This window comes from Onychomys torridus, chromosome 19, assembly GCF_903995425.1.
Source record: "Onychomys torridus chromosome 19, mOncTor1.1, whole genome shotgun sequence".
Classification (NCBI taxonomy): Eukaryota; Metazoa; Chordata; class Mammalia; order Rodentia; family Cricetidae; genus Onychomys; species Onychomys torridus.
Window position 1 is genome coordinate 38,916,857 of NC_050461.1, and position 19,011 is coordinate 38,935,867.

Below are 19,011 nucleotides of genomic sequence, written 5' to 3' on the forward strand. Positions count from 1 at the left end.
ACTTATTTGTTGATAAGCACTTAACTTGCAATCAGTTCTCTACATCTGACAAGTAGTGAGTTTTATTCTATGAGTATCAAACTGCCTCTAAAATCATATACATGTGCATGAATGCATATATATTTATAATTTTAAATTAGTATAATTCTTAGACTTCACAGAAATGTTTCTTTGTGTAATGAACAGTGATTAATGCAGCTTCATGTGTGTGTGTGTGTGTGTGTGTGTGTGTGTGTGTGTGTGTGTGTGAACTTCCTCCTCTTTTGAGTTAGATTTTTTCTTCTTGTTTCTTCTACCTTGCTGCATATTCCAGGATAGCCGGTCCACCAAGCTTTTTGGAGATCCCAGTCTCACCTCCAATATCACCTTAGAAGTGCTGAGATTAAGATAAGAGCCACTGCATCTGTCTTTTTAACATATATTTCTGGGATACAAATTCAAGTGGTCAGGCTTGCTAAGCAAGTGATTTAACACCTATAGGACTACCTCCTTGTTTCTTAAATACTTACCTTTTACATGTCTAGAATCCATTTTTTAACTTAAACAATCTGTAATGAAAGTTGTGTTTGAGATGCCCCTACTACTGCATCTTCTTAATCATTTCTTCCTTGTATTTGCCCTTCTCCTTCCCTACTTTTTGAGACTAGGCAGTCCTTTCCAGGATTTTTTTTGCCAAAATTTAGCCTCTTAATAACCCCCTTGCTGGAATGGATGCCCACATGGACAGTTGTTCCATTTAGCCCTTTCTTGCTGCAACATTCAATGTAGATGATATATATCTTCCTGTACACTGGGACCACTTTATCAATCTGCTGGTCTTTTTAGTGTGCTCCAACAGCCAGAACTTAATCATCCTTTCAAATGGGCATAGATGGAACATTGTATTCTATAGTGATATTTTATTTGTATTGAAATGTGATTTTATTTGTATGTCAATAAAGTTGCCTTGAGGTCAGAGCAAGCCAGAGCAGAAGCCTAGCAGTAGTGGGGCACGCCTTTAATCCCAGCACTTGGGAGGCAGAGCTAGGAGGATCTCTGTGTGTTCAAGGACACAGCCAGCATGGCAGACACATGCCTTTAATCTCAATACCAACCATAGAAGACCTGGAGGTCTGTACAAACAGTCAGTGACGAGGAGGTCATGTGGCTGGGTTTACAACCAATGAGAGAGGAGAACAGAAAGTTTTTAAATAGACAGGACGCAGAGAAGTAGATCTCTTGTGGAGAGGAAGAACCGCAGAAGCAGTGAAGGGTAAGGTTTTCCGGTCTTGCTCTGACCTCGTGGTTTCTAACTCTGCAATCGGTTCTGTGTTTCTTATTTAACAAGCCAGATACATCTACAGTATTCTGTCTCAGCTCTTTGGAAAGAGGGGAACACATAGTCTTCCTCCAAATGTAAGAAGGTACATTGAAATGCCATTTTGCAGTTCTTACTGTGGTCAGAAGTCACAATAGAATTGAACTTCATTTTGGCAGCTGCAATCCAGCAATGGCCACAAAAGGCATCTATGGTCCATTCTAAATGAATTTAAAATTTTCCATAATATTACTTGACTTTGGTGTATTAGTCAGGGTTCTCTAGAGAAACGGAACTTATAGAATGAATATATAGAGAATATATACATGGAATTTATTAGACTGTCTTACAGGCTGTGCTCAGCTACTCCAACAATGACTGTCTTCAAAAGTAGGTCCAAGAATTCAGTAGTTGTTCATTCAAGGAAGCTGGATGTCTCAGTTGGTCTTCAGTATATGACAGAAATCCAAAGAAATAGGCTCTAATGCCATTGAAGGAATAGACTTGCCAGCAAGAGTCAGCACAAGAAGACAAAATGAAAAAAGCTTCCTTCTTCCATATCCTTATATAGGTGGCCACCAGAAAATGAGGCCCAGATTGAAAGGGGATCTTTACACTTCAAAAGATATGTATTTAAAATGGTCTTTTCCACTTCAAATGATTCAATTTATAAAAATCAAAAAAAAATTCCTCACAGATGTGCGTAGATGATTTTGTTTTAGTTAATTCCAGATGTAGTCAGGTTGACAACTGAGAATAACCATCACGTTCAGTTTATATTCATTCATTTTCATATGGAAGTGCAGCTGTCCTATTAACTTACTTTATAGAATAGTATCTTTTCTCCCTTTGAAATTATTTAATGCCATTATCAAAGTCATCATCTACATCTGTTAATGAATTTTTTTTGCAAAACTCCATTGTATACCACAAAATCTAACAAGATACTTTTAAATTTACTCACCTTTTTGAAAGTTACAGGTTGTGATTGTATTAATATGATTTACTTTCCCTATTTTCTAAATCATCAGTTAGACTGGTTATAAATTGAATTCTAATTATTTTGATTTAGTTTTCTGATTCTCCCTAAATTCCAAACTTAATAATTGATTTGCATTATTTTGTTTTGCAACCACATTATTATATTTTAATAATTTTGTATTTTGGAACACTTCACACAATTAAAAGTTACAATGTTAGTGTATCAAATCATTATATACCTTTCAGTTTGGTTTTTTTTTTTTTCTATTATTGACATTTTCTATTATACAACAGATGTCAAATTAAGGTGTAGTAAAATTATTTGAGTCATAAAGTCTGTGTATATTTAACAAGTTTTCAAGCAATACCTCTGGCTGTTCCATATTCCAGCACAAGTCTTCATTTCCCATTTAGTTCCTCTCTTCCTTGACTTTGCCCAGCAAATAATGGCATCTCATACTGTCCATGTTTTTCACAACCATCTTAATGTTAAAGAAGCCTGAAAATATATTTTATGGATTTACTTAGTTATGGGTTGAAGTACCATAGTATTTTATATCAGGATAACACCGTGGGTATCAGTTTTTTTTAGAGAGGGAAACCGAGTTTATGACCTAATCAGAATATATCAAGGGCTACATAAAATCTACGTAGCAATGCTGATGATGCTCAACTCTCATTACTCGACTAAAGGCATGAGTTCTTACTTCAAAGTGGTTTTTTTCTTCTTCTGTGTTTGTAAGTCAAAAATTTTATCATTTCATTCACACTCCTATTGAGGTTAGCTTCAGTGCTCCTTCCTAGGAGCCAATTGAAATACATTATCTGACTTTATATGATATGGGAAATTTCTCTCCTTTCCTTCTCACAGTTTCTTTTCTTTATTCAACACATCAGTACAGGCACATGTTTTTTAGGTTGTACATTGTGCTGCAGTCTAATTGTATGCCTTGTTCTTAATTGTCTAGTGGCTCTCAGAATAGGGAACTTCATATGTTGCTCCCTCTGTCTGTTCTCAAACTCCACACAGTCGTCGGTTTGAAAAATACCTTACTTTCTGTGGCTGTAACATTCTCAAAGATCATTTTGTAATTTCTCTGCTCAAAACCCAGAATTTATTATTTCATCCCAAATATCTAAAAGTCATTTTACTGAAGAAAATAATTAAGAAAGCAAGGTCTGAGTATTAGTATCATTGTTGTCAAGGTCCTTTTCCTTCTAGCTTCCTGAACAGTCAGAAAGTATACATGTATAATAGGTAATGTATACACAAACACACACACACACACACACACACACACACACACACACACACACACAAAACATACACATATGTATAAAACTGTTCTAGTGCTTATTCAGCTCTGGGTCTCCACTAAGCTAAACATAATTCATTACCAAACTCTGATTCATTACTTTTAACCTTTAATTATTTTATCCATTAGTCATTCATCCAATGCTTGTTTACACATATAATGCTTTAGAAACTAATTATATGCAGGCAGAGTTTTCCTGTGCCCTGTGCTCTTCCAAAATGAATGACTCATAGACTCAATATAAATTATAAATGCTTGGTCAATAGCTCAGGCTTGTTACTAGCTAACCCTTACATTTAAATTAACTCACATTTCTTATCTATGCTTTGCCACATGTGTGTGCCCATTCTCAGTATGGAGTACCCATTTTGCTCTCTCTGCATCTGCTGGTGACTCTCCCAGTCTGCCCCTCTTCATCCCAGTATCCTTAGTTTGATTGTCCTGCATAAAAAGGTTTAATCTATTTGTACTTTAAAAACAGACATTAGACCATCAGCTTCTCTAATTAACAAATGAAGCAATAATATTCAACAGTGTACAAGATGGTATTATTTCTACAGGGCCCATTTCCCCTTGGTCCAATAAAGAAAGGTTTTAATCTAATGTAGTACAAACTAGATTACAATAAATAACAGTATTCAAGGCAAATGATTACAGTTAACCATATCCAGTCCATTTGTATTTGGCAAATTCAGTTATCTCCCATATCTTGCTGTGTCTAAAGTTTTGCATCTAAATTATTCTGTTATCAATAACTAGAAAACCTATAAATTATCTAGTCTTTAACTCCATCAAAGACCCCATTAGGGTGAAATTTTACCTATTAATAGGGACATCAGCTGCCTGGACAGTCACTCAAAGTTCCTCTATAACATATAACCCCTATTACATAGCAAATATTTCGGGAATATGGGCATAGTACTTTGGACTACTTCCTGTTGTCTGTGTGGCACTAACATCTTTGGGGGAACCTTGAAAAAAATCAGGATAATTGCTATATCTTGGCTGGAATATTTTTTGAGGCTGAATCATCTCAATCAGCAACTTTGAAGCTGTTTTGAATGCTAGATCACCTGAACTGTCCATTCTAATTGGTGTCTGGCACCCTGCTCTGAAAAATACATAAACACTTAAAGGCAACATATATATGTGCACTAATAAAGGATAGACTGTATATTGTACACAAGTCAGGCAATGATGACTTTTTGTTATGTGCTTGAGCAGGTAAAATACACATCACATATCTTGTAGTTCTTTTAGATTTATGTTTTTATGTTCATAGCCAGGATTTTCAGGGGGCCTTCCTCAATGATCAAACCTGATCATCTTTAATCTGGAATGAACCCATAGCATCTCATTTCCTGGGAAAATAAAAGCAAAACATCTTCTGCAAAGTAACGTATCTTTTGAATTAATTTTTTTATTATATTTGTGTTTTAATTTTACACATCAGCCATGGGTTCCCCCGTCCTCCCCCTCCCACCCCACCCCTACATTCCTCCCAGCCCCTCCCCTCCATTCCCATCTCCTCCAGGGCCAAGACTCCCTTGGGGATTCATTTAAACATGGTGGTTTCAGTACAGGCAGGTCCAGTCTCCTCCTTCCAGGCTGAGCAAAGTGTCCCTGTGTAAGCCAAAGGTTCCAAACAGCCAGCTCATGCACTAAGGACAGGTCCTGGTCCCACAGCCTGGATGCCTCCCAAACAGTTCAAGCTATTCAATTGTCTCACTTATCAAGAGGGCCTGATCCAGCTGGGGGCTCCACAGCCTTTGGTTCATAATTCATGTGCTTCTATTTGTTTGGCTATTGGTCCCTGTGCCCCTCCAGTCTTGGTCTCAACAATTCACACTCTTACAGTTCCTCTTCTTACTTGATAATTGGACTCCTGGAGCTCCACCTGGGGCCTGGCTGAGGATCTCTGCATCCACTTCCATCAGTTATTGGATGAGAGTTCCAGCATGACTGTTAGGGTGTTTGGCCATCTGATCACCAGACTAGGTCAGATCAGGCTTTCTCTCAACCATTGCCAGCAGTCTACAGAGGATATATCATTGTGGATTTCTGGGGACTTCTGGAACACTCTGCCTATTCCTGTTCTCATGTGGTCTTCATTTATCATGGTCTGTTATTCCTCATTCTCCCTTTCTGTTCTTGATCCAGCTGGGATCTCCTGCTCCCCTAAGCTTTCTTTCCCTCAGATCTTGCCCTTCATTACTCCCACTGTCGTCCGGGTTGTTCATGTAGATCTCATCCATTTCTCTGTCATTGGGTGATCCCTGGGTCTTTCCTAGGGTCCCATTTTCTAGATAGCCTCCCTGAAATTGTGTAGCAGTCTAGTCATCTTTGTTTTACATCTAGCATCCTCCTATGAGTGAGTACATACCATGCTTGTCCTTCTGAGTCTGGGTTACCTCACTCAGGATGATTTTTTCTAGATCCATCCATTTGCCTGCAAACCTCATGATGTCATTGTTTTTCTCTGCTGAGTAGTACTCCATTGTGTATATGTACCACATTTTCTTTATCCATTTTTCAGTTGAAGGGCATCTAGGTTGTTTCCAGGTTCTGGCTATTACAAACAATGCTGATATGAGCATAGCTGAGCAAATGCCCTTGTGATATAATTGAGCATTCCTTGGGTATATGCCCAAGAGTGCTACTGCTGGGTCTTGGGGATGATTGATTCCCAATTTTCTAAGGAAGTGCCATATTGATTTCCAAAGTGGCTGTACAAGCTTGCATTGAATTAAATTTTTAAGTCAAGTTATTTTTAAAATATTTTAAAATTTATAATTCAGTGTTTCTTGGCAGCTAAAAAATTCCAAGACAATACAGTAACAAACAGGATTGAGCCTCTCTGTGAATTTCTCATCTTTATGTGGGTTATTATTTTTTATTACCCTATCTCCATTTAAAGAACTTTTTCTACCCTTTTTCTTTCCTCTCCCATGCCTATGTATATATTTTTCTTATTTTGTTATTTATTATATTTGTGTTTTAATTTTACACATCGGCCATGGGTTCCCCTGTCCTCCCCCCCCCCCTCCCCTCCATTCCCATCTCCTCCAAGGCCAAGACTCCCCTGGGGATTCATTTAAACCTGGTGGATTCAGTACAAGCAGGTCCAGTCCCCTCCTTCCAGGCTGAGCAAAGTGTCCCTGTGTAAGCCCAAGGTTCCAAACAGCCAGCTCATGCACTAAGGACAGGTCCAAGCACAGGGACAAATAGCCAAATGAATGGAAGCACTTGAATTATGAACCAAAGGCTGTGGAGCCCCAAGCTGGATCAGGCCTATGTATATTTTTAAACACACTGTAACACATTTGGACATTTTTACTGTCTGAATCTGTCTTTATGTGTATCTGTAATCCTTTTCTGTCTGCATGAGCAAAACTTAGACTGCCGTGTAACTTATATTATGGGGTTCTGGCTGCTGGATCCTTCCCCTTGGTTCCCTGAGAGTCTAGTGTTATGATGGAGGTGTGTTTACAGAAAGTTCTGGGAGCCATGTTTACCACCCCAACTCTAGAAAGTTTTTGAGTCTATGCCATCACCAAGCAACCTGTTGCCCACTACTTATAAACACCATTTGTTTGGTATCAGGGCCTCTTAAAAGAGCCACCTGCTTTTGCCGCTAATGCTGAGTCAGGAAGTCATCTCATAAAGGAACTGGTCCTCTGCTCACTGCCAGTACAGAGAGCATACCAGAGAAAAGGCAGTTACAAAGAAGCTGCGTTTGACTCCATTTTTGTGTGTTTAGCATCCTTGCCCAAGTTCTCTCAGGTTCTATGTGGATATTGTTGCCACACTTTGGGCATCAATAGGTAGGTGTATAGGATGAGTTTCCCTTACCATGTCCACGTCCCAAATAACTGACTCAGAGACGTCATATAAAATATAAGTGCTCAGCTGATAGCTCAGGCTTGTTACTAGCTAACTCTTACATTTAAATCAACCCACATTTCTTATCTACATTTTGCCATGTGGTTTGGCACCTTTCTCAGTATGGTGTGCCCATCTTGCTCTCTCTGCATCTGCTGGTGACTCTCACTCTACCTCTTCCATCCCAATGTCCTGTTTGATTGTCCCACATAGCTTTATTCTGCCTCGCTGTAGGCCAGTCAGCTCCTTTATTAACCAGTGAGAGTAAAAACATATTCACAGTGTGCAGGAGGGTCATTCCACAGCTCTTACCTATGGCACTCATGTACCAAGTGCAGTGGTCATGTACATTCCCTTCTGTCTGTAGAGCTTCTGATCAGAGCCCTATATTCCAGTACACATGCACGAGCTGCTTTGTGTCCTCATGTGCTTGCACCCATCATTTCCACTGTGGTACATTAATATCTAAAATGTGCCTTGATGGTTTTTTTCTGACCTTCTGTGTATCATTTTAGTCTCCCTTAGTATTGTGGTTGATTTATTTCAATCACAATTTAAAGTTTTAGTTCAATTATTTTGGATTGTCTAAAGGTGTGCATGCTTAAAATATGTATTAACTATACTGTAAAACAGCTGGAGAAGATTTACACACACAAAAAAAAAATGTTCATTCCTTTTAATCCAAAGCCCTGGTATGACATATACATCTAATAAAATTTATTGTTGTCATAGAACATTAGCTCTGGTAAAGAAAAATATATTAGAAGCAAATATGAGAAGTAGTAATGTTAAGAGTAGCTATTTCAATTCTAAGAATGAAATATATAAATATTTGTTTACAATGACCTGCTAAGAAACCACTTTCTTGTAGCCTCATCAATGAAGGCATGTATGAATGAAATGAGACACAATGATGGTGGTGGCTGCTATAGGATGCCTTTCTGTACACTGTGAATATGTGTTGCTCTGATTTATTGATAAATAGAGTTGTTTGGCTAATGGCAGGAAGAATACTATTAGGCGGTACTTTCAAACTGAAGAGAGAAGCTGAGGGGGAGCAAGATGGCAGCAGACTGGTAATGCCATGGCCACACAGCAACACATAGATTAATAGAAATGGATTGAGTTAAGGTATAAGAGCTAGCTAGCAAGGAGCCTGACCCATAGGCCATATAATTTGCAATTAATATTAAGCCTCTGAGTGATTATTTTACAAGCGGTAGCAGGACCACCAGGTCAGGTGGGACCAGGTGGGACCAGAGAAACTTATGGCTACTGGAGGCTGTGTAGATTCTGCTTGAGAAGTTTTCCACACAAGATGAGCAGTAAATGAAAACATCAAAATTGTAACCAAATTATAGGTGTGTTCCAGAAAAAAAAAAAAAAAAAAGCAAAGATGCCAGGATAATGAGGCAGGCTAAACCACATGTAAAGTAAAATGAGACATGAGGTCAGAGAATCAGTGAGATAATTAAGCCTTGTAAGGATTAGCATACTATTATGCTAATAATATATAAATATAAATATTGGATCTCTCTCCACGCCTCCCTACACATAGTTAAGTAGGATACTTGCTTTCAACAGTTTGTTGTAAAGGCAGCATGAAGGGTCTACTTCAAAGAAAGGTAAGGGATAGTGTTCAATGATGCTGTCAGAATCATTACAATGTGTGTTGGGATGGAGAATGTGAATGCTAAATCAGTGATGATGGTATGGTTCCATGAATTGAGTTTGAGAGATGCTGTAAATACCATGCATGAGTGGAAATAGTAAATGAACAATATTTTAAAATTGTTCTGATATAGAATGGAGACATTCATGACTCAATTTAGAGATACCTAAAACTAAGAATTTTTACCTATGAGAAAAAGTGGTATTGTATCTGATTTCATTTTCATTCTTTTTTTGTGGTGGTGGAGAGGACAGACTTTATTTGGCTTATGCTTGCACATCACAGTCCATCCTTTGGGGAAGTTAGGACAAGAACTCAAGGCAGGAATCTGCAGGCAGGAACTGAAGCACAGACCATGGAGGAGTGCTACTTATTGGCTTGCTATTCATGGATTTCTCAGATTGCCTTCTTATACAACCTAAGTACAACTGCACAAATATGGCACAGTCCACAGTGAGCTGGGCTCTCACATCAATCAATAATCAAGAAAATGTTTCTATGAACTTGGCTATAAGCCAATATGCTGGAGGTACTTTCTTAGTCAAGGTTTCTTCCTCCCAGATGACCCTATCTTGTGTCACGGTGACAAAAACTAACTACCATAGCCATATAAGACCAATCATTGTATTGTTTAGAAACAGCTATGTATGTGATAAATACAATAAATACCAAAGATAATATTAACCAATCATCAGTGTCATGATCACTTCTGAGGATCTTAGCATCAAATGTGTATCACTGAATGTTTTTCATGTGACCTAAAGGGTAAATAAACATTTGTTACTATTTAAATTACACATACCCAACATTTGTTACATGTATGGTAGATATCACAATAAACATAAAAGTAATTGTACTTGATTTCTATAGTGATAGAACTGATGTAGTGCACAACAAAAGCAAAGCAATAAAGGAGACAGAATTTCAAGAACCAGTCATCATATCAAGGTAGATCAATGTACATGAGGAGGCAGAGGAACATTCATTTACTTTAAAGAGAAATCAGCATCAAAAAATGCATGGGAATAAAATGGAAATTAGCTGATATGGTAACATGTTGGTTTGTGATAGGAATGCATAAAATTCTCTCTCAAATGTTCCCTCAGCCAATTGATAAGAATGATTATTAGTTACTACTTACAAGAGGAATTATTGAGATGAATGTTTTACAGGGGAGTGGTGAAGAAAGATGTTTAATAAATTAACAAAGGACAAACATATGACTGTTCATCAGCATTAATTATTTGCTTAAAGATTATAGTCATGATTCAACTAGTAGGACTAATTAGCATCGATTTTAAAATGCTGTCTCTGTTCACTTCTATTCTTTTTCTTTAGCCATCAACTACCAATAGACAAAGGAGCAACTTTGCCTTAAAAATGTGATTACTAGTGATGAAGAAATATGCTCGTTTCTAAAATTATTAAATAAAAGAAGGTGAACTAGTTGTTAAATAGTCGAAAATTAGAAAGTGTGGAAACTGATGTTCTACTATATATAAGAGCATCTTATTTCAGCAGATGGCAAGAACTATGGTATCATCATGAAGGCCAGCCTATTAAGGAGAAAATGTCCATGAAAATGTCAGCCAAATAGATCATAAGTACTGATTACCTCATTCAATTAATTAGCATACTTTTGCGCACCCAGCTATACAAGACTATATATTTCTATAATGTGGGCAACACTTGTTCTTACCCATGTATATGAGCACTTTGACTGAGGAGTATGTGAAAGAGAGGCCCTTCTGGTTTTAGTTTCTTTGAATGTTCAAATTGATTCCAGCACTTGTATTCTCAAATAGTTTCTATTTTCTTAAAGTGTAAACTTTTCAAAATTCTTCTCATGACATTTCTAAATGTATAGTCTGTTATCCCTGTCTGAACCCACACACAGCACAGCCTCAGTGTAACAGCAAATGTATGGCAGCCATTGATTTCCTTTTGTCCCTGTATTTTGGTCAAACCTCTGAGAACCACTATTCTATTCTTAACCTATATCAGGTCAATATTCTCACTTGCATGTATAAGGAAGATCATATACTAAGTAAAATAATTGTATAGATTATATTTTTACAAGTTAGTGTTTGACTTGTGTTTTTACATTAATGTTAACAATGCTATATTAACCATATAAAATGGACAGTCAACCTGTTTATTTTACACAGGGATAAGTTAAATAATTGGTAATTACATGTCTCTTGAGAGTTTGGAAGAGTCAGGTAAAACTATAAACACTTAGAAATTTCAGTTTAAAGAAAACATTGGTAGTATTTTAAGTTTACCAATTACAGTTCTTCTAATGACAAATGCTCTTTGTAGATAATTATGCAGCAGTGAGTTAATTAGACTGTAGGCTTGATAGCATTCTATTTCTGCCCTCACATTAAGAGTTGCCTAACTGCTTTATAGATGAGTTATTTTGCTGGATGACTGATATTTGTTACTTATATTAAAAATTAGAGACATCTGTAGAAAATTTTGGATAAAAAATATATTCTTTGTTTCCATTTATAAAAATTTAAGAATATATATATATAAAATATGCTACATAAATTTACATATATAGTTGAAAGTATATGCATTCCTTTGAGGACTTTGAAAAGTCGGGTTTTTTTTGTTATTTTCTCATGACTATGTATGTGTATATGATATGTATGTATGGGTACACACTGGCTATGATCCTTAAGGTCAGATGACATATTTTTTATGAGACAATTCTTTGCTGCAGTCTTTATGTGGGGTTCTAAAGATAAGATTTAAGTCCGCAATCTTGTGACTGAGAGTTTATCCACCTGAGACTTTCACTGACCCTACTTTAAGGGCTTTTATAAACAAAGACTCATTTAAAACTATCACAAGGAAACCTTGAAACTTCTTTGAGTTCAACTTTATTTAAGATTATAAGTTAAGTTAAAGTATTCATTTCTTCAGCTCAAGGGAAATGTGTATTTACTGTTGTTCAATTAGTATAAGCAATTAACACCTGACTATGATAAGATACATTATTTAAATTATTTTTAGATTTTCAAAGTAGAGCATGCCTGTGAGAATTTCCACTTGCTGAGAAGCAGAATTATTTTTGTGTAGTCTGTTAGGAATTGATTCAAGTTATTACTTCACCTAAAGAATTTAACTTATCAACAAGCAAAACTAAGAAAAGCAGTATAAATTCTTCTGTTTTTAATTCTAAAACTGAAGTTTCTGTTTATGATTCTGCCTCTAATTCATTGCTCATGTGAATATCTTGTGTTAACTTCTTTAATTCCTAAGATTCAGTTGCAAAGCTTGTTTTAATGAAAAAATAAAACATAAGAAAAAGATGTATTACTTTTGTTGATACACTTAACACAACTCCTCTTGAACATAGATTCTAGAGTGTGAATTGTTTGTACATAATTACAATTTGTCATTCTGAAACTTTAAAAGTGTTCATCCACTCATTGAAAAAAAGATCAAAACCTAAAAATGCTGTAAAACCAAGTATGCAAAACAAAAAAAAAACTGATATTTTGCATAACATCACTTGATCATTTATAAGAGAGAATAGAGAAGAAAGCACAGTTTTAGGATGCTACTAAATATGTGCATCCATCTACTCACTAGCTAAATATTCACAGACTGCACATTTTCTATGTGCTAAGTATTGTACCAGCTGTAAGGTATGTAAAAAAGAAAAGAAAAGAAACTTTACTGCCAATAAGTACTGGCAAACAGCCTCACTCGTTAAGGACCCTGGTTGCTTTCCAGAGGACCCAATTTTGAGTCGCAACATCCATGTGGGGTCTCAAAACCAACTGTAAACCCAGTTTAAAGTGATCCAGTGTCCTCTGCTGGCCTTCTTGGGCACCGTGCACACGCTGAGGTATAAAGACACACTTGAAAGAGAAACATAGATATACATAAAATAACTAATAGTAAATATAAGAAATAGTACTGCCGACAAGATTATAGCATTGGAAAAGTCTAAGATTTAAAGTAAAAAAAAAACTTCCCCCAACAAATATGAAATTATAAGTTTAATAATTGGTATGAAACTGAGACATACCATATTTAAACGTCACAGTTTACCAATTAAGAAAACCATGGATGTGGTCATAATGATTTAAATCATTAATCTATAATTTTGTATGTAGTACTCATTTTGTGTCAGAAAGTCTACTTAGCATGAACTCCCCAAGTTATTCTCACAAACCTATGTAAACTATGTATTTCCGTTCATTTTTCCTTGATGAGCTGAGACCAAAAGGATTACATAAATTTCTAAGGAATACAGACCTATAAGGTGGTTTACCCAGGCATGAGATCTCTCTGTATAGATGCTGTAGCATGCCATTACAACTTATAACAAGACACCCAATGATGTCAGATTCCATCAGGATCCTAAGTATAATATCAGTCAAGACAAAGAGTTCATTGGGAAGACCATATTCTGTTTATTAAGTAAGTCATTAGGTAACATGAAAGAGGGAAAATTAGAAGAATCACTATAATAATTATAAGTCACATAAGCAGTATTCTAACAAACTGACAAAGGTGGAATTGAGATGAAAAAACAAAATATGGTTAAATAGGCTTGAGTGTGTTGATTAAAATAACATGACATTTGCACTTAGCTCTGAGCATATCTCTGACATTGCTCAATTCACAGAAGAAATATAACTCACATATGGAAAATAGCTCTTGTCTACATAAGTTCCCTGTCTCTGTACAGTCTTGTTAAATGTATGTACATGTCCTGAAGAAATTCCTCAAATTCCACTTTCTTAACAGTACTCAGGGCAACTAGAATCTCATTCCTTGGAATCAAAGTCACACAATTCCTTCACATTATTCTTAAACTGAAGTGGCATTGAAGTTACTGTATGGACTTTTATTAGGTTTGATTTGTAAAAATCTATTATTGAATCAGCAGAATTTTTTAAAAGTCATATTTTCCTTCATTGATCTGGTAAATATTCATAATGTCACATTAACACTGCTGGAAATATATAGATTAAATAGTTATAATGTTGGAACTTGCATTCTATGAAGGACAACTTGAACTAGAAGATCCCATATCCATCTAAACAAAATTTAAGAAAACTGAAGTGGAAATGTAGTTAGAGTTTTCCTGCCTGGCCCAGTCAGGACAAATCTCTCTTACCCGCCAGTCCCACAGTCGCTCAGACCCAACCAAGAAAGCACACAGAAACTTACATTGTTTACAAACTGTATGGCTGTAGCAGGCTTCTTGTTATCTACTTCTTCTATCTTAAATTAACCCATTTCTGCTTATCTATACTTTGCCACATGGCTTGTGGCTTACCAGTGTCTTTACATGTTGCTTCTCATGGTGGCGGCTGGCAGTGTCTCCCTAGAGCCTTCTACTTCCCAGAATTCTCTTTTCTCTTGTCCTGCCTATACTTCCTGCCTGGCCACTGGCCAATCAGAACTTTTTTTACACAGAGCGATATCCACAGCCCTTCCCCTTTTCTTTTTTTTTTTTAAGGAAGGCTTTAACTTTTACATAGTACAATTACATTTAACAAAACAATTATCTAGCAAGAATTACAGTTACAATATTAAAGAAGATATCCTATCTATCTTATATTTGTGAGTCTAAGGTTTTATATCTAACTTATCTTGTATCATAACTGAGGAAATTATAACTATCTAGTCTTCAACCACATCAAAGGCCTCAGAAGGATATAATATTACCTGAGAACCGGGAGAAGGATGTAAGCATTTTTCAGGAGTCTTACAGGGTAGACAGAGACAGCTGGCAGCCTGGACAGTCACCTAATGTTCCTTTGTAAAGTTGGGGCATATGTCTTCAGCCCACAGGGCTAGAGTCTCTTGGTTATTTTTCTCAGTGTCCTGTAGAATGTCTGGCAGTTTCCTCTGCGAAGCAGGAACCTGAAGGACCATTTTTTCAAACAAACTTCAGTGGTCACCTTTCTATGGGTCCTGCATGTCCAGTTAATCAAGCAGTCCAGGCAAGAACAGTTTCTTGCCCAAATGGCTATTTTTGCCAAGGTGAAGATAAGATATGAAGTGTCTTCAATGCCCATCGTTGTCTTTGAAGTAAATTGGTGTTGCCAGGAGCAGCCATGTCTCACTGTCCAGAAAGTCTAAATTTTAAAAATATTTTAAATGCCATATTCTGAAGGTCTTTGAAGTATTTGAAGATTACCTATCTATCTGAAATATCTCTATGTATACCCAGAAGACTTAACTAACATGGCTATTAGTATGATTATCACAGATGATTAATTATTAATTTATTTTTAATTATCCATTACAATTTTAAATGAGCTATACAAACATAATATCTTAAACACGAGTAGAAATATATACATAGTATAACAAAACTAACTTTAAATTTGTATCAATAGACTAAAATCTATACCAATGTAAAACATTTTAAACGAGTTGTTGCTCTTTAGAAGTAAGTTCCTTAATCTACCCTTTCATCCTATTATATCTGTATCATATCCCTTTTCATCTTTAGAAAGAGATTGCATTTATAATCAACCTGTTTTAAATAAAATAGTGGTTTTTCTCTGTCCCACACCAGAGGGCTCTTCTGATTTGGGACACAAGAATCTCTTAACCTTTTCTTTTAGAAATATATCTGGGTTTAGAGAAGGAGTGAGCCAATTCCATCTCCAAAGCCAGCTGGGTAATTTTGGGAATGTGGGCATAGTTTCTCTTACTACTTCCTGCTGGAGGGGGGCGCTGTATCTTATGGGGACACAAAGAAAATTTTAGGATTATGGAGTAGTCCATTAGGGTGAACCTCTGAGCCAGTTGCCTTGAAAGCATTCTGGATGTTGGATCATCTTGGCCATGGTGTCATTGGAGACCTTTCAGGTGGTCTTGGCTGATCAAACCTGATGTATCTTAATCTGGAACAAATCCACAGCCTCTGGCTTTCTGTGGAAACAAAAGCAGAGACTCTTTTCCAAAGCAACATATCCTTATATCCAAATTTTGAAGTCAAGTTACCTTTAAAATTTACATATTTATTTAACTCAACAGCTTTTACGATCAAATCTTTTTCTGCAGTTAAAAGTCCCAAAGACAAGACAAACCAGATTCTCTGTGTAATATCCATCTTTGTAAGATTGAAACACCTCTGTGGCTGCTGGCTCCGCCCACCTCAGCTTCCCAACATGGCGGTGGTTCAGTTTACCGCCAGCTCTGGGTCTGGAGCCATGTGTACCGTCAACTATCAGAAGCAGTTCTATCAAAGCAGGGCATAGCCCAGAACCCCCCCCCCCTTTTTTTTTTAAACTAGCAAAGGCTAAATCTACCACGCAGCAGAGTAAAGTGCTGCTTGTAGACTCCTCATTCCCACCACACTGCAGGTCAGACCCACATGCCAGGAACCCGCCATAGTAGCTGAAACCGGCAGGCTGCCGCTAACTTGAGAGAGACAATTAGGAAGCTGTTTTTAGCTCCGTCTTAGAATCTTTTTTCTCAGTTTTTAGGTGGAAACTCTTGCCAACACGTTGGATGCCATTTGTAGTTAGAGTTTTCCTGCCTGGCCCAGTCAGGACAAATCTCTCTTACCCGCCAGTCCCACAGTCGCTCAGACCCAACCAAGAAAGCACACAGAAACTTACATTGTTTACAAACTGTATGGCTGTAGCAGGCTTCTTGTTATCTACTTCTATCTTAAATTAACCCATTTCTGCTTATCTATACTTTGCCACATGGCTTGTGGCTTACCAGTGTCTTTACATGTTGCTTCTCATGGTGGCGGCTGGCAGTGTCTCCCTCCAGCCTTCTACTTCCCAGAATTCTCTTTTCTCTTGTCCTGCCTATACTTCCTGCCTGGCCACTGGCCAATCAGAACTTTATTTACACAGAGCGATATCCACAGCATGGAAATATAGAGGAGCTTTTTCAAATGGGTATTTCTACTGTGTGGAAAGCAGCATTTTTTAACAGAAAAAAAATTTTAACACAATATATTTGATTATGGTTACACTCCCCCAACTTCTCCTGGATTCTCCCTGCTTCCCTATGGACCGGACCCAGATAGACACCCTTGGCCAAGAACCTGACACTATGTAGGCCAGGGACCTAGGGGAAACCAAGTACTGTGTTCTGCTAAGGGAACATTCAAATGACTCCTAATGTCATGCTGTTGAACTCATAGATGGGGTCTTGATCAGCTACCATTAGAGAAACTCCCTCTTGCTGTGGATGGGAATAAGTAAATAAAGAACCACAGCCAAGATACAGAGAATGAGAGACCTTGGAACACTCAGTCCTAAATGGGATGTCTCCATCAAAGCCTCCCTCTCACAGCTCAGGGAACACCGCAGAAGAGATTGCAAGATTGTAAGAATAAGAGGGGATATTGAATACGAAGGAAACAAAGCCATTTAAACACAGCAGGACAGATGTGCACATGAGCTCACAGAGGCTATAGCAGCATGCATAGAGCCTGTACAGGTCTGGGCCTGATGGAGTATCACAGCTGAGAGAAGAAGTAAACACAAGTCCACATTCCCAATCCAGAAATTATCTCCAATCAATAAGCACTCACAAATAAAACCTAGTTGTTGTTGTTGTTGTTGTTGTTGTTGTTGTTGTTGTTTTCCCAACAGACTCTCACTGAGTATATAAATCACTCTAAAGACCAGGCTTTATGCCCAGTAGTAGATGACCAACACAAAGCAAACTCTATGGCATTTTTGGAAGGCTTTTGTCTTGCAATATTTGAAACCAGCATTTATTTTTCTAATCAATCAAGAGAGTTGCATATTAATGGAAGACTGTATAAGTAGTCTAATAGGTAAATAAATTATATAATAAATAGTCCTAACTTAAATGCAAAGTATAGTATATTTAATGCTATTTTATATTATGATTTGCGTACTATTTTAATACTTAACAATATTACGGATATGTGTAAACCATTTCTAATGCCACAGCATGGACTCCAGGTAGAACTAGACTCCAGATGGAAGTCTAGCTGACATTGGACATTTTACAATTTTCTTTTAGGAAAAAAAAAAAAACAAAAACCTAAATTATCTTGTAAAAGCACATTTTTCTTTAATAGTCAGATACTGACAAGTAGTTACATCTATTATATATGTTTTCTTCTTTACAACAAATGTTTCATCTCATTCTACTAAAAGGATTAAAATTTATTTTCACTTGGACACCCAGGCTGTCAGTGATCTCTGACATGCTCCACACTCCAGCAGTTTTATTGCAGTTCTAGTAACTACTCTTTACACAAAATAAGCTTCATGCCTCCCCTTGGCTATTTGAATTTCTCTTTAGAAGAAAGAAATTCTTTAGAAATTTCAATTCATCTTTAGAAGTTCCCGTGTTTCTCATCATTAAAAATGTCAGCCTTCTTCATACATCAGCTAAAGTCATTACTTAAGAGGTCTTCCATATAACCTAATTTAAATATAAATCAATTCAGATTGCCTTCCTGCACAGTACCCAAATGTTCTCCTTCATCTATCACACTTCACATGTGTCCTCGCTCTTTAGGGCTTACTTTCTATACCAGTGTGGAGGCTCATGATCTCAGTGAAGAGGTGGTTTGTTCACTAGTCTGTACCCAGGGTCTAAATTAGTACCTTGTACAATACAGCAAAGAGGTTTTTATAAATACATGAGCATCCAGTACTACAAGCCATGCTAATGGGGAAAAATGCCCCTTTTTTTGTTTGTTTCTATTTCAGACATAGCAACTACTTCACAATGGTTTGTGATTCATACATGCACTGACATGTATCTTTTTAGACCACTGGTTAATTCTCACAGTTGTAAAAGAAAAAGACCCTATGGTTGTGATATCCACTAAGTCATTATGATTCTGAACTTCTAACCACCTAAGGTGCACA

The 19,011-nt window shown here is 36.9% G+C and overlaps 1 pseudogene; it reads right to left on the bottom strand.

The window, feature by feature from the left end:
* Positions 1 to 580: 580 nt before the first annotated feature.
* On the bottom strand, positions 581 to 1,468 carry LOC118570692 (annotated as a pseudogene).
* Between the last annotated feature and the right edge of the window lie 17,543 nt (positions 1,469 to 19,011).